We start from the raw sequence: 17191 nt of genomic DNA, 5'->3' as shown, positions 1-17191 counted from the left end.
CCTTTCTTCTGCTCTAGCACTGAACATTTTTTCTATAGTAAACTTCATTTTAATTTTGATAGTATAAATCAATACTCTGGCACTTCTTGAAGAAAAATTAAAAAAGAAAACAATTTGCACTAGGTGCCAGGAATATCTACTTTTATCCACTTTGAAAATCACTTGTTAAACATACAAGTGGTATGTCCCTTGACATATGCAGATGATTGGCTCTAGGATCCCCCATGTGTGGATAACCAAATCCACACACACTCAACTCCCGCAGTAGGCCCTCCAGAACCCGCCTATGAGAAAAGGTGGCTCCTCTTTATATTCAAGTTTCACATCTTGCAGTCTGCGTTGATTGAAATAAACCCATGTATAAGTGGACCCACACAGTTCAAACCCGTGTCACTCAAGGGTCGCTTGTATAGTTTCAGGTTTGAAGCATTAGCGCTGTAAATAATTTCAGAATCTTTCACACAACCCAAAGTCTGTGAATCAACCAAGAATCAACTGACCCTGAGGAATGGACTACTGATGTCAAGAACCAGGGCGAACGTAATTAAGATCGCAGATGAAATTGACGATATACTGTGATGAAGGTAACCATCCTATTCTGCCCAGGATAGTTCTAATTCACATCTTGGTGCCAGTATCATTAACAGAAACCTCTTTCATTCTGAAAGCATCCTAGCTTGGTCAATAGATTGGTATGGTCATCCTAATAATGAAGTACAGTTTTAATTGTTTATAAAAGACAAGGCCCAAGGGATTATCAAAACTAATTTTCCAAAGCCTTGACAAACTGTACAGTATGTTCTTAAATTTGTTATTAATGTCTCTTACTAGTCTCCTTTTTTGCTAAAACAGAATACTCAAAAAATGTGCTGATCAGGTTATTATTTAAGAACATCTTTGACTAAATGGGCTAGAATCAAATCAACAGATGAAACAATAATTCAATGGAAGGCTGAAGTCAGTATTTCCCCAGCTATGTTCCCTTACTGTCCCTGGAGTTGCTCCAGGAAGAATGACTCTATGGTCAAACCATATTAGTACAATAAAATCTCTGAGAAATCCCAAAGTGAAGAAACCTAATTAACCTTACTTTAGGGCAGTGTTCCCCAAATTTATTTGACCATGAAACCTTTTTTCAAGAGAAACATAAACAACAGATTTCAGAAATTCCTGGTCTGACTAGATTTGAGTGACAGGAATCATTTCTTACTAATGTCTGTATGAATCATAGCTCTTTGTAGAGTGTGTTGTACTAGATATGTGTTCTATAAATGTTAGAAAAAAATAAACACTAGTGCTAAAAAGACGAATAAGTAGCATTCTATTTTATTGTACTTTTACAAGTCATCTAGTATGATTTGCTAAGAAGTATAGGTTAAAAATGAAAGAAAATTTATTCTGAACTATTTGAGAAATGTAGAATTTATCCCTGTAAGTTTGGGACATCTGGTAAGTTGTGTTCCCTTTAATTTTCAAAAAAACTTTGACATACGTTTCCTTTCCCTGTATCCTATACTACAGACTATCTACTTTTAATTTTTTTACAATGTCTTGATATTCCTAAACACAATGACGTTTTCCAGTATGATTATTTACTTTTTTCTTTCCCATTCCTTTCACATTACTATAGTCATCTCACTCACAACACTCTGAGTGTTACGCACAGTGAGGATTCCCTGTCATTCATATTAAGTATCTACTAGTCCTAGTCCTTCACACTTGGGTCATAATGACCATCCAGTTACAGTTCATTTAACCAATGGTAAGCTACCTGTGATTCTCAGACCTTTAAAAGAAAACTACATACCAATAATGATAACCATTACTATCCCCACAGCATTAAGATAGCATATATTATCTATAATTATAAGAATAAAAGATAGTCTTCTCTTGATGGCTAACCTTTATGAAGAATGGGCTATACATGTTAAGTATTTTACATGCATTGCAAAAGGAGCTGTATACCAAGCCTGAGTTTTCAGAGCTTCCTGGGCACTGCTACACCTGGGTTCCTGTGTGTGTGGCTGTAGTCAGAGTAAGAAACTAAATGTCAGGAGTCTGCATTGCCTCACCTGCATTGCCTGAGGCCATGGCTGCATGAGAAGACCCCAGATTAGGAAATGGCAGTGTTCACCCTACAGGTGGCTTTTTTGAATTGGTTTCTGTTGGAAGCAACTGTGGCACCTGCAGTTTTTATCGACTGCAGCATATTCCACTTAACGGATATACCATAAAACCAATCCCGTAGAGATGAACAGGTAGGTTATTGCTCATCATTCTATATGACAAACATCCCTAAACATGTATCTGCATATGTGTGCAATTATTGTTACAGGATAAATGCCTAGAATGTTCCCCTCCTTTTGAAAACAGTCCTGCCCTGACTTGAACACACTACTTAAAAGGGGTTCTCCTAATTCTACATTCTCTCAATGCTCCTCTTTAGGCTCATTATTCAGTCCATACAATTTCCTTAGTGTCTACTACACACCATACAACGCGGATACAAAAGTCAGTCAGATTCAGAACCTGCTTTCAAGAAGTTCTTACTCTATGCAGTATGCAGGTGTTGGCAAACTACAGCTAATGGGCCAAATCCAGCCTGCACCTGTTTTTAAGACCCACAAGCCACTGTCTTTTTATATCTCCTTAATAATTGGGAAAGTAAGTTAAAAGAAGAGTACTTGTGGCATGTGAAAATTATATAAAAGTCAAATTTCAGTGTCCATAAACAAAGTTTTATTGGAATTCAGCTACACCCATTTGCCTAAGTATTGCTATGGCTGCTTTTACACAACAGCAGAGCTGAGTAGTTGCAACAGAGACCGCATAGCCCACAAAGCATAGAATGTTCACTGTCTTACTCTGCGGAAAATGTCTGCCAACTCCTAATCCACTAGAAGGACTGAGATAAGAGAACCTGGCTAATTATAATCACATGTGCAGTAGGAGGACAGAATTGTGCAAAGGATTATGGGAGTCCAGAGAATGGGCTCTGAACCCAGGTAGGGAGACAGAAAAGGGCAAGGACGATTTTCCTCAAGTACTCTTTAAGGGAAGCTTAAAGGCTGAGCAGGGCTAGATGGTTAAGGGTATACGGTAGGAGGGACAAGCACTCCAGACAGAGGAAGCATGAATAAATGCGTAGGAGGCAGAATTTTGATGAAATGCTGGAGTACCTAGGAGAAGTTCAACACAGCAGACCGATTAAGAGCCTAGTCTCGTAGCTAGAGAAATTAGGGTTAAATTTCAGATTTAGGCCAGGCATGGTGGCTCACGCCTATAATCCCAGAACTTTGGGAGGCCGAGGGGGGCGGATCACGAGGTCAGGAGATCGAGACCATCTTGGATACACAGTGAAACCCCGTCTCTACTAAAAATACAACAAATTAGTTGGACGTGGTGGCGGGCACCTGTAGTCCCAGCAACTTGGGAGGCGGAGGCAGGAGAATGGCGTGAACCTTCCCGGGAGGCAGAGCTTGCAGTGAGCTAAGATCACGCCATTGCACTCCAGCCTGGATGACAGAGCGAGACTCCGTTTCAAAAAAAAAAAAAAATTCAGATTTACCATTTAATAGTGGCTGTGCAACCTGGGTAAACCTAATTTCTTCATATAATATAGAACTTGTCAGGTAATGTAAGGATTAAGATAATGTACATAGGCATGATGCCTGGCACACAGAATGTGCTTACTAAAGATTAGTTTATTTGCTATTACCATGAGTGTTGCTGCATGGCTGGTGATGAAGCTCCAGAGGTAGACAAGGGTCACGGAGAGCCTCACGTGCCATGGTAATGTGCCAAGACTCTGCTGTGTACGAGGTGTATTTTGGATTGATCCCTATGACCGCCACTTGGAGGATGATTTTGACAGAAAACATTGTAAAGAAGCCCAGGTGAGATGATGAGGGCCTAAACAAGGGCTGTGACAGTGGAGATGAAGAGGAAGCAACCTTTCCCTTTCCCCCCAACACAATGACCCTTACCCAAAGTGCAGACCCTTGCCTTCCGTGTTCACTCTCCTATCTTTTTTTTTTTTTTTTTTGAGATGGACGCCCAGGCTGGAGTGCAGTGGCGCGATCTCGGCTCACTGCGAGCTCTGCCTCCCGGGTTCACGCCATTCTCCTGCTTCAGCCTTCCGAGTAGCTGGGACTACAGGCACCCGCCACCATGCCCAGCTAATTTTTTGTATTTTAGTAGAGACAGGGTTTCACCGTGTTAGCCAGGATGGTCTTGATCTCCTGACCTCGTGATCAACCTGTCTCGGCCTCCCAAAGTGCTGGGATTACAGGCGTGAGCCACCACGCCCAGCCTCACTCTCCTATCTTTCAATAAAGCCACTACGTGTGCAGCCCTGACTTTCTGCTGGGCTCCAATTTTGTAATGTCACTTGATTGCTGTTTTTTTTGTTGTTGTTGTTTAGATGTTTTAACATCACAAACTCAATGTGTCTCAAATTGAATTCAACACACTTCCATGAAAATCAAAGTGCCTCTCCAGATTCTTTTTTTGTTAAACATACAACTTCTCTATAACCCATGTCAGAATCTTTAGAATTGGCTGATTTCTTCCATGCACTGGCCAACTATATCCAATTCATCACCACATCCTGATTATTTGGACTTCATAATATTTCTCAAATCTACCCTTCCTGGTTCACTCTGCTATTGCCACTACTATAGAAGCCTAATGAAATTACTTGCTCAAAAATATTTAACGGACTCCTCACACTGCTCACTCCCAACAGACCCTAAAAAATCCAAATTCTTCGAAAGTTATTCAAAGGCTATCCCTAATCCAGCCCTCACACTACTTTCAAGCTTCTCAATTACTTTATTTTTATCCCCTGGTCACACTCGTTGCTGTCTCAGTAACAGAGCAAACTGACCATGGGAGTTGGAGACTCAGCCAGCTTCTGACTCTGAAGTTGGAGAAAGTTATGTCAGAAGCCTTAGTTTCCTCAGCTGCAAATGGGAATAATTTCTCTAACTATTGAAGTTACTATGAGGATCTGAAAAGGCAGTGTAAGTGACGGACTGTAGCACATCATGCACTTCTGCTCATTTCTCACCTATGTCTGCATCCATTGATTAGACTGACGTTCCTTGAATCTTCACCTTCACTTAACAAACCCAACCCATCTTTTAACACTAAGTTCAGATTCAACTACCTAGACTGAAGCCTAAACTTCTGACTTAAATGTTATCTCTCTCTCCTTTCAATCCCCATGTCACTTGTCTGAACCACTTAAGAGATGTGTGGTTGCAATTGATGTGAATTCAAAATAATGCAAATAGAACAAACACTCATCAAGAATTACATAATTTAAAAGTAGCAGGTCAAGCGAATAAATCTTTTGTCATTTTACAACATAGCAATGTCACTCTAGTTGGTAAATAAAAATACAGATTATCCATTGTTAGAGTCCATCTCTTTTTCTTAACAGTTATATCTTTATTAAGGTATAATCGACATGCAATAACCTACACATATTTAAACTATTTCATTTGGTAAGTTTCAACTTACGTATTTACCCACGAAACACCCACCAATCAAGGTACTGAATATATTCAAATCAACCCAAAATGTTTTGTTATGTTTCCCTGTAGTCCCCCTCTCCCACCGACCTCACAAGCTCCTTGTCCTCAGGCAGTCACTGAATTGTTTCGTGTTCCTATACATTACTTGCATTTTCTAGAGCTTTATGTAAATAAAATGGACTCTTTTTGTCTGAATTTTTTGCACTCCAAATAACAACTTTTGATATTCATCATCTTGCAGAGGGTTTCAATAGTTCATTCCTTTTTATTGCTGAGTAATATTCAATTGTATCGCAGTTTGTGCATCCTTTTACTTGCTGATGGGTATTTGGTTTTTGGATGGATATCTGGTTAATGGATATTTGAACATTTCTAATAGTTTTTAACTATTACAGAAAAGCAGCTATGAACACCTGTGTGCAAGTCTTTGTATGGACATATGCTTTTCACTCTCAAAGCTAAACACACATATATCATATAGATGAGGTATTTAAACTACTTAGGAAACTGTCAAACTATTTCACGAAGTGGTTGTGCCACTTTTTCATTCCCACAGCAGTATAGGAAAGCTCCACTTCCAGGTTTTGGTTGTGTTATGTGGTAAGGACAAAGTGTTTGCCAAGGACAAAGAGAATAGGCACTGGCTATCAGAAGAAAGTGGTTATAAATACCAGCAATGACCCTGTGATCACTTGCAGAAATGAGGACTAGAACAGTTATAAATGTTTTTTTCTTATTTTGATAGAACTGTATTTGTATATATGAATCAAACTTTTTATTCCTCTCTCCTATCCTCCTACCATTTAATGTAAAATATGTTAACAGTATTTAGACTCATACTTCAGTATTTAAGTTATGCAGTATCAAGGAGCTTGAAGAGAAATGAATGGCACCTAAAGATGAATAGAGACTTGTATTCTCTTTTGGGGAGTAAATTAGTGATTTTTTGGTTGTCAGAGGGTAAGTTTTATTGTGTTTGGCATAAAGCATGATTCTGCTATCACCTTATTTGGAAGTTTAGTATGGCTGAAAGATGTATCTGACTGCCAAGTTGACAAGGGTGAACCGTGATGGCTCTGTGCTGTGTCAATTTAGTTAATCCAGAACTACATTACCCAGAATTCCCTTTCTGTACAGTTTTAGGTTAGGGCTGGCCAAAAGAAGCTTACATGAGATGTGGAAGCTGGAAATGAAGCAGTAGCCATGCTTACACTTGGAAAATTGGCATAAGGTCAGGTACTACAGTGGAGCACACACAATTGTGAATCTGTTGGCTCACACTGTTGGCCTGGAGCAGTGCTGGGCCTGCAGTTTCTGTAGCTCCTGCCAGATGTCCTTGGGTTGCAGCTGATCCCCAGGCTTTTCCAGTTTCTTATTATCCTGGGCCAAGTATGTGCGCTGCTCCTTGGGGGTACATACAAGCTCTTCTGTAGGTCATGTGCATCATCAAAGTCCGATGTGTAGAAGTGGCAAGGGCAAGAGACAGTCATGTGGTCTAGTTTATTCTACTGAGTTTTAGGTCGTCCTCACAGATTCCAGGTTGTTCTTACTCTCTTCTACTTCCCTTATAGACGGCTCTGCTTTTGTCAGGCCCAGCACTAGATACTGGGGCAACAGCCTCACAGGCTGCTTAACTCAAAGGAGTGCATAAGGTCTAACCCCTACATCAGCCTGATATGGTTTGGCTCTGTGTCCCCACCCAAATCTCATCTTGAATTGTACTCCCATAATTTCTGTGTGTTGTGGGAGGGACCTGGTGGGAGAGAATTGAATCATGGTGGCGATTTCCTCCATACTGTTCTTGTGGTAGTGAATATGCCTCACAAGATCTGATGGTTTGATAAGGGGAAACCTGTTTCGCTTGGTTCTCATTCTCTACCTTACCTGCTGCAATGCAAGATGTGCCTTTCACCTTCCACCATGATTGTGAGACCTCCCCAGCCATGTGGAACTGTAGGTCCAATTAAACCTCTTTCTTTCGTACATTGCCCAATCTCGGGTATGTGTTTTATCAGCAGCGTGAAAACGGACTAACACACAGCCCTGATATCCTGCATAGTGGTTCTGACATTCTGATCAAACTTTGATACAAATTTCTCTTACTTTCAACAGAGCTACTGCTTAAAGGTATTTAGTTTTTCCATATATTCCTCTTAGTTAACAATCTAAATGGCTGACTTCCTGAGATATGTGAATTCATAATTCTTAATGTTAAGGGGAAACGGTATAGTACCATGCAAATAGGCACTCAATAAATAATTTATTTAATAAACCATCAGTGCAAATAAACATATCTGCAGACTGCCCTATATTATTTAAAACTGATGTATAATTTATATAATAAGTGTTGAAAAATTATTTGCCTGTTAAGAGTCTATCTTCTTTATTGAATTAGTTGAAGTTATATGTAATTAAAAGGTTCTGCCTGAAACGTTCACATTCCTTCCCTTCCCCAATATTCAAACACATTCTGTAAGTATTTGGAATAATCTTTCCTCATGACTTGATATATGTACTTTAATTGAATTTCATGGGATAAAAGAGGATTCCAATTACAAATCAAGTGATTTAAATGCTTGTAAGGTGTTATCTAATTTAACAAATAAACTTGTGGTTAAGTAACTATCTTGGCAGTTCTCGTGTGTGTGTGTTTAGTTCAGGAATTCTAATGTGTCATTTCATCTGGATGAATGAAAAAAGATACTATCTTTTCTATGTTTCTGGTACATCATCCATGGAAGGACAGAAATAAATAGAATTGAACTCCAGGATGCCATAACTTGGCAACAGCATCTGACTCCCATGAACGCTTAAATTTTGCAGGACAAGCAACATCTGGGCAAAAATACCATGCTAACCAAGACTCCTGGTTCATTTCAGTGAGGGCCCAGCAATTCTTCCTAGCACCAAGGGATCAGAACTCATGATGCTACTTGATTCTGTTCTTCATGCATTTACTATAATGCTTTCAGTTAGGCTTACTCTATTGGTTTAGATATTTAAACCACATTTCCTAAATATAAAGCACTGTATATTTCAATGAGCAATTTAAACATTTCAACAGTTATTTCAGAACATATATACAGCTGGCTTTAGTCTACTCATTTTTTTCCCTGTGCTTTATAATAACTAGTTTTTCATAATGTTATCATTTTCAGTTGGTTCCAACTACTTCTGAAGCAGTGAAGTAAAAACTCTGGCAACTTGTGCTGAAAACAAAAGACAAATGCAGTAATATCAACCCTTAGAATATACTCTTTGGTCCCCTTTTTCATATACCCTCACTACTTCAGAGAACACTGAAAGTAATATGCTGTAGTAAACAGAATTTGGGCAGCTGTCCAGGTCAAGCTAATTCTGTCAGGGACCAGTCTTGTACTGCACCTGCCTTCTTCTAGTTGAAGGCTCTTGTTCATGGTCTCAAATGCTGAAGAATCCAGTACCTTACACTACTCCTGGACACAGTGATTACTGAGTGTGTTATCTGATTCAAACTGGGCCAACTGAAACGTCTTTCCCTGGAACCATACAAACCAAAGCCCCAGAAAACATGCCCTCCTTTCTCTTAGTTGCCTGTGGCCACTGAATGGGATAAAAGAGAAGTGAGGGAAAGACTGGACATTGATTCCAATGGTCAGGTTACCTCCAAGGCCTCCACCCTTTCCAGTTGAAATCAAACCTGCAACGGGGTTTGACTCCTGTAACCTCCAACATCCTAATACACAAAGACTAAACATTTCAAACATTAATACTGCACAGAAAGGAATAACACTTTTTCTTCAGAAATCAACTTATTTTCTATCTAGGTTAAATGTTCAAAAGAGGTTTTCCTCTCAGTCTTTCGTCATTAAAATCACCAATCTTTTAGAATTCCTTTCATTGTAAACTTTTTTCTTTTTTCTTTTTTTTTTTTTTGAGACAGGGTTTTACTCTGTTGCCCAGGCTAAAGTACAGTGGCACAATCACGCTGGCTGCAACCTCTGCCTCCCGGGCTCAAGGGATCCTCCTACCTCAGCCTTGCAAGTAGCTGGGGCCACAGGTGCATGGCACCACACCCAGCTAATTTTTTGTATTTTTGGTAGAGATGGGGTTTCACCACATTGTCCAGGCTGGTCTCGAACTCTTGGCCACAAATGATCCACTCACCTCAGCCTCCTAGAGTGCTGAGATTACAGGTGTGAGTCACTGCGCCTGGCCGTAAACTTTTCCTTTTTTTCTTCAGGTTCACTTCCTCACCATCTCCCTTCCCAATCAGTCATATTCTCCCCCACATTTATCCACATTTATTGCCCTCTGGCAATCCTGGGATCTGTTATAGTACTCAGGCTCTTGGGATTGCAAGTGATAGAAACACAACTCAAACTAGCTCAAAGGAAAATGGGGCTTTATTATTGCTTATAACAGGGTTGTACCTGCTTTCAGGAAGGACAAGATTCAGAATTTCAAATGATGCCATCATGATACTGGCTCCTTCCATCTCTTAAATTGGCTTGGTTTATTCCTGCATGCAGGCTTTTTCCATGAAGCAGGCAAAATGACAATGGTAGTCCCTGCCTTCCACACTCCTAGCCACCCTAAAAACTAGTTTATTTCCGCCTAGCTCCAAGGAAAGTCCAGAACCATCACAGCCATGAATCATCATGGCCAAGGAATGAGGTAACTATCCTGTGAGCATGCGGAGGGTGTTGGTAGAGAGACACAAACACACAGTATAGCCACTAAAACCACATGTACTATTTTCTCCATAGCAAAGGAAAATTTTATTACAAAAAAGTGAGAAGATGCTTGGTAGACAGATGCAGTTAAATTATTTATAATACGCTGTAAAGCTAACAACCTCGAATCATTTCATTTCACATACATCATACCTACAAAATAACTTGCCTGTAGTAGAAAGGGTATTCCTAGTTTAAGTATCTGAAGGGCATTAATTGATATAAACATAGAAAGTATTTATATTAGTCTTTGTCTCATAATCAGTTTGGGAATCAATTAACAGTTCTATTTAACAGAGTAGTAAATGGATCATTTTTTTTCTCCTCATGGTCACATGATAAAAATCTAGGGCATGTTATACTAATGGATAAATATCTATTAGACACCTACTCTAATGTTTGTGCTTTCTTATACACATTTTTATGTCGGTGAATATTAACTTTAATATAACTATATTGTTATATATGTTATAGGCTATCTAATAATACCTTTTATATTATAAAATATAACATGTATTTTAATATAGTATATATAATTAGAGTAATACATTAAAATATATTATATTAATTATAATTATATATTATCTAAATAGTTAATGCTCAGATACAAAATACACACTTACTAATCCTTCTAACAGACAATACATACTTATGATACTATTGAACTCTGTGAGCCAAAATACATAGATAACAAAAATGGCTAGAAATAGAACAGCCTAAGTGATGTACTTCCTAGTCCTACTTTGATTAATTATATCCTATGCAAAAGACAGATGTATTCTAGAAATGTTTGTAAGACAGGCTCAGAAAATACTGAATTTGATAATAACGTTTTCTTCCCCTGCGTTAAATAATGGACGCAACATTCTTCTAGAGTCAACAGGAAAACAAACATGTGACTCTTGTGGGAGTTTGTTTTTCCATCCATCTTCTCAACACTGTCAACAAGTGTTTGTCATTCCAATATGGCTCACAGCTTCCAGGGTTCAAGATAATGTCTCAATCAATCTCAGACCAAGTTAAAAGGGATGTTAAAAAAAAAATAAAAAATAAAAAAATAAAGCACGGGGAGAGGCACCTTATCCAGCAGGATTCCACATGCCATTACTTTCAGCTTACAAATCAGTAAAGACACCCAGTCAGCCATTACTCTCTCATTACCAATGCTCTGTTGTCTTACCTAGAATAAACAAACTAAGTAAGACTGCTTCCCATTGATTTTCCCCCTATGAGGCATTTGAAATAATGAATGTGTGTGCTCTGGCATTCATCAGAAGTGGCTTTTCACTCAATGTGGTGATTGGGGCAATGTTCTCCTCTAAACAGATTACTCAGGCCGTCTCTCGTTAGGCTGGATTTTAAGGCTTCATCCATGAAGGAAAAAATAAAGGATCTAAAAGGTCACCTAGCACTTATCAGAGGCAAAGTGCCACATCCTACAAGTAAAATACTCAGAAAGTTAAACTGGTTTTTACTAGATCCAAGAATCACTGCTATGGAACTGACCCCTTTTTCCTTTCAGAGAGATCTCAATTTGCAAGCAATCCTTTCTGAAAAAAGATGGAAGGAGAAAACATCAAAATATTTACAATCCTTGTCTCTGAATAGTGAGAGGTAAGCTAATTTACTATTCTTTACCTTTTTGTAGTATTCAACTGCCTATAAAGACCATGTGTTTTCTTTAAAAATTGTTTTTAATTGTTTTAATTTTTAATTTTTGTAGGTACATGGTAGGTATATATATTTATGGGGTACATGAGATGTTCTGATACTGTCATGCAATGTATAATAGTCACATCGTGGAAAATGAGATATCCATCCCCTCAAACATTTATCTTTTGTGTTACAAACAATTCAATTATACTCTTTTAGTTATTAAAATGTACGATTAAATTATTATTGTATAGTCACCCTGCTATACTATCAAATATTAGGCCTTATTCATTCATCCTAACTATTTTTTTGTACCATTAACCATCCCCACCATCCCACTATCCTTCCCAGCCTCTGGTAACCATCCTTCTACTCTCTATCTCTATGGACTCAATTGTTTTGATTTTTAGATCCTACACATAAGTGAGAAGATGCAATGTTTGTCTTTCTGTGCCTGGCTTATTTCACCTAACATAATGATTTCCAATTCCATCCACGTTGCTGCAAATGACGGAATCTCATCCTTTTTAATGGTGGAATAGTACTCTACTGTGTATAAGGACCCCATTTTCTGTATCCATTCATCTGCTGATAGACGCTTAGGTTGCTTCCAAATCTTGACTATTGTGAACAGAGCTGCTGCAGCAAACATGGGAGTGCAGATACCTCTTCCATATACTGACTTCCTTTCTTTTGGGTATATACCTAGCAGTGGAAGTGCTGGATCATATGGTAGCTCTATTGTTAAGTTTTCTGAGGCACCTCCAAACTGTTCTCCATAGTGGTTCTACTAATAATTCACATTCCCACTAACCGTGTACAAGGATTCCCTTTTCTCCACATCCTTGCCAGCATCTGTTATTGTCTCCCTTTGGACACAAGCCATTTTAACTGGGGTGAGATTATATCTCATTGTAGTTTTGATTTGCATTTCTCTGATAATTGATGATGTTGAGCACCTTTACATACGCCTGTCTGCCATCTGTATGTCTTCTTTTGAGAAATGTCCATTCAAATCTTTTGCCCATTTAAAAATCAGATTATTAGATTATTTTTCCTATAGAGAGTTGTTTGAGCTCCCTATACATTCTGGTTATTAATCCCTTGTCAGATGGGTAGTTTGCAAATATTTTCTCCCATTCTGTGGGTTGTCTCTTCACTTTGTTGATTGTTTCCTTTCCTGTGAAGAAGCTTTTTAACTTGATGTAGTCATATTTGTCCATTTTTGCTCTGGTTGCCTGTGTTTGTGGGGTATTGCTCAAGACATCTTTGCCTGGGCTGATGTTTTAGAGAGTTTCCCCAATGTTTTCTTGTAGTAGTTTGAGGTCTTAGATTTAAGTCTTTAATCCATTTTGATTTGATTTTTGTGTAAGCCAAGAGATAGGGGTCTAGTTTCATTCTTCTGCATATAAATACCTAGTTTTCCCTGCACATTTATTGAAGAGACTGTCTTTTCCCCAGTGTATGCTCTTGGCACCTTTGTGAAAAATAAGTTCATTGTAGGTGTGTGAGTTTGTTTCTGGGTTCTCTATTCTGTTCCATTGGTTTATGTGTCTGTTTTTAGGCCAGTACCATGCTGTTTGGTTACTATAGCTCTGTAGTATAATTTGGTCAGGTAATATGATTCCTCCAGTTTTGTTCTTTTTGCTTAGGAAATCTTTGGCTATTCTGGGTCTTTTGTGGTTCCATATAAATTTTAGGATAGTTTTTTCCATTTCTATGAAGAACGTCATAAGACCATGAATTTTCCAGTCAGGAAAAAAAGATAATAAAAAAATTCTACCAAAATGATACAAAATATGGACAGACCCTCTTTAGGTAAACTAATAAAGTATTACTAAAGTGAGGTAATATAAAACCAACATTAATGGAGCCTTAGTCAATTAGAACCTTTTTTTCTCCAGAAAGTCAGAGGAAGGCAAAATGTTGATCCGAAATATTTCTCAAATACACTCATTTTTTAATCCTATCCTCAGTGCCACTTCCTTAATTCAGGTTATTTTATTTTGCCTAGATTACAACAGCCCCCTGACTACTTCCCCTATGTCCAGTATTGATCCTCCCCTAGTAATTTTTCACAGAATAGTCAGTGATCTTGTCAGATGCAAATCTTATCATGTTACTTTCTAGCATAAAACCCTTCCATGGCTGTCCACTGTCCAACGAATAAAGTTAAATACTCTAACATGGCTTATAAAGCTCTTCATAACAGCTCTTGCCTCCTTCTACCTCTCCAGGCTCTTTTCTTTCTTGCTCTCCACCTCTTTCATGCTATATTCTAAGCATTCTGAGCTACCTTTCGGTTTCTCAAGGATGGCATGCTTTCAGGTCTCCACTCACTCTACCCCCTGGCTGTCAAGACCCATCACAGCATTGAAAGCACATCTCCAATTACCTGGGGTTTATTAGGTTTTGCCCTAATATTCGACTCTTCTCTGTGCATGTGCCTAAGCAGTGGAGCTATGCTGGAAAAAGCCACCTTATAGGACAAGAGGATTCATTACAAGTACACAACCACAAACTTCAAATGTGCTCTCTAGTCAACTCTATCTGCTTCTCTCCACAGGGTTTCATATCTGGTCCACTCTCAAGAATCTGGTGTTTCTATATAGCACCCCCCACCCCACACCTATAATACAGGGCACAGCCTTCTATTTTATTGAACACTGAGGTCCTCAAACAGGACACTCCCTCCTTTTCCTACTATCATCCCTACCACTGTGTACAACCTCTTCTCTCTTAACCTGGACTGGTAATCCTGTCCACTTCCACCTCCTAGGAAATTTATTCCATCAATTATCCTTTTCTGTACAGCACATTTAGCCTGTTGTCTTTTAACTGTATTACTCCCATTTATACCTAACTATGCTCAGTTTTGCCCCATCCCAACACCTCTCCCAAATCCCACAAATCTCTCAGCATCATTATTTGATTTTAGGACAAAGTTAGCATTTGGGAGACAGAAAAAGGAAAAAAGAAAAGAAAAGAAAAGAAAACTTTGGGCTCACATTGTAGGCAGCATATTTAGTTAACAGGGGTATCCAGGGTGGGGTTAAGCTCCTTCTAAAATCTCCAAATAAGCTCGAAGGAATTTCTACTCTAACAGCTGCCAACGGCTACAATTCCATCTTTGCAAAAACTGTTTTAAAAACAGTTCATTCTTAAGGCCAGTTTTCAAGAACAATAAATAAATGTATTAAAGCTCACTAAAAACTTCTAATGTTAACAGACTATTTAGGTTGCAAAATTGAAAGAAAACCAAACACTTTTCAAACTAGGACTTAAAAGATTAGAAAATTTTTCATCCATTGGTGCTACTTCATCACAATCGAATATGAATACAAGACTTTCATAGTTAATAAATCCTTGCAGATCCCCTCACAATTATAACACAAAATAGGCATGCTTACTGACAACATTAACAAGGAGAAAATAATGTGACAACAGTATGACCCTGGAATCCATTCTCGAAAATACTACAGAGTTGAAAATGCCATCATTTAAAAACAAACAAACAAAAAAACCAAACAAACAGAACATGAACATTTACTGCAGAAAAATGATATACTCAAAAAGAAAAGGTTATACCACATACTAATCAATAAAACTGGCAAATCTACAGAGGTCCAAATACAGTTATGATATACATCTGGTCACAACACGGTGGGGGTGGAGGCCAGAGAAATCATTAAGCAACCTGAGAACTCCCAAACAAAGAAACTGTAAAATTCTGAACTATAAAGCAAAGGAAACACATTAATCCCTCAGGAGTTGCAGTATTTCAACTGGGTTATCCCTTCTCTTGGAAGGACACAACAATTCACCAAAAGCTAGGGTGACACAGTATCTGCACTGTAGGCTTGTGGGCACAAAGCCAGCTTGCTTTAGCACTCCTGACACCTGTTGGCTTCATCATCAGCAAAAGCATGACTCTATACAACAGAGAGAAGGGGAAGGAGGGAAACAAAAATGGGGAAGCCAGGGGGAATTGGGAAAAAGTAGGTCTCATCCATTTTGCCTATCAGAGAATACAGAATACCCCTTTAAAAGACAGTTGCATATGCTTTTTATAGTGTTCAACATGTTCAAAATGTTCAATAACACCCTGAAAGATTTACACATTTCCTCTAAGATTACAGTTTGTTTTTGAACTTCAGATCCTACCCAAATGACAAGGGAAGTGATTTGACTGGTCAGAGAGGAGATAACAGCTTTCTACTATATTACCTAAGCAAAGTGACTTGAAACCTCTCTTTAACGATTCTGTTTCTTCCATCTCTGAGATGCTGTATTGGGAGTACAAGCAATTATAGTGCATTTCATCTTAGGCAAAATTGCTCTACTGCCCATTTTCTCCACAATCCTGAAAGACTTTCTTACGAATTCCATAAAAGTATTTTAAAATAACTTAAAAATCTTCACGTTTAAGGAGTGTATGTTTTCAAGCAAATACATTACAAAATGTGCTTCTTTATACATTTCAATGGAAGACATTGGAATCATAAATAAAAACAATGACTATCCCATTAAAACAATAATAAATAGTAAATAATAATATTTGCATTAAAGGATAAAATCAGTACTTGAAATACATTGGGACATTTTCAAAAAGGTCTTAAGAAGATAACACGGGCAATATGCATCTATAAGACAGTTGTTAATTTGAATACTCCTGACAGCTTTTTACAACTGTTCCTAGCTTTTCTTTCAACCTGATTATTGGCAATGCCTTTATAGTAGAATTGGACCATCCACATGATAGAGGGGGGCCTAGAGTTTCTTTGCTGAAAGATGTAAAAAGGCTGAAAATTCTTATAGCAGGGTGAGACATTTGTCATGCATAGTGGATAGAATATTGGGTAATTCCCCAGAACCCTGAAAAACTGAAGTACATAGCTTCTTTCCTGAGAGGCCAAACAAAAAGCTGTAATGTGTTGCAAGCATAGTCACCATGTCCTGAGAGAGTAATGTATGAACTTACCACCATAAAGAATGAAAAAGCTAACAATGTGGTCCATCTATGGAAGAAAAGTTTTTGATATAAGAGTTTCTAATAAAGAAAAGATATAATAGGGTTCAATGGTTCATTTTCAGTCTTTCAATGGTGCTTTGTTTTTAAGGAAAAAAAGACTTAATTAGTTAAAAATGGCATAAAGGGAATTTATTTCTAACTCTTCTGCCAAATACCGATTTAACTCAGAAAGCAGGCAAATATTTTTAAATACTCATAAATAACAGCAATTGATGTGTGACTATGATTTTATTGGCATAATTATGCAGCTT

The 17191-nt window shown here is 38.2% G+C and overlaps 1 protein-coding gene across 4 annotated transcripts in view; it reads right to left on the bottom strand.

Moving 5' to 3' along the window:
- The window catches only part of LOC104667954 (protoheme IX farnesyltransferase, mitochondrial), a 137953-nt gene that overhangs the window by 48593 nt on the left and 72169 nt on the right, over nucleotides 1-17191 (bottom strand). The gene's annotated exons all lie outside the window — the stretch shown is intronic.

This window comes from Rhinopithecus roxellana, chromosome 19 (genome assembly GCF_007565055.1).
Source record: "Rhinopithecus roxellana isolate Shanxi Qingling chromosome 19, ASM756505v1, whole genome shotgun sequence".
NCBI classification, from domain to species: Eukaryota; Metazoa; Chordata; class Mammalia; order Primates; family Cercopithecidae; genus Rhinopithecus; species Rhinopithecus roxellana.
Note: the sequence above shows the minus strand (reverse complement) of the source record. Positions and strands in the feature narration are given on the sequence as shown.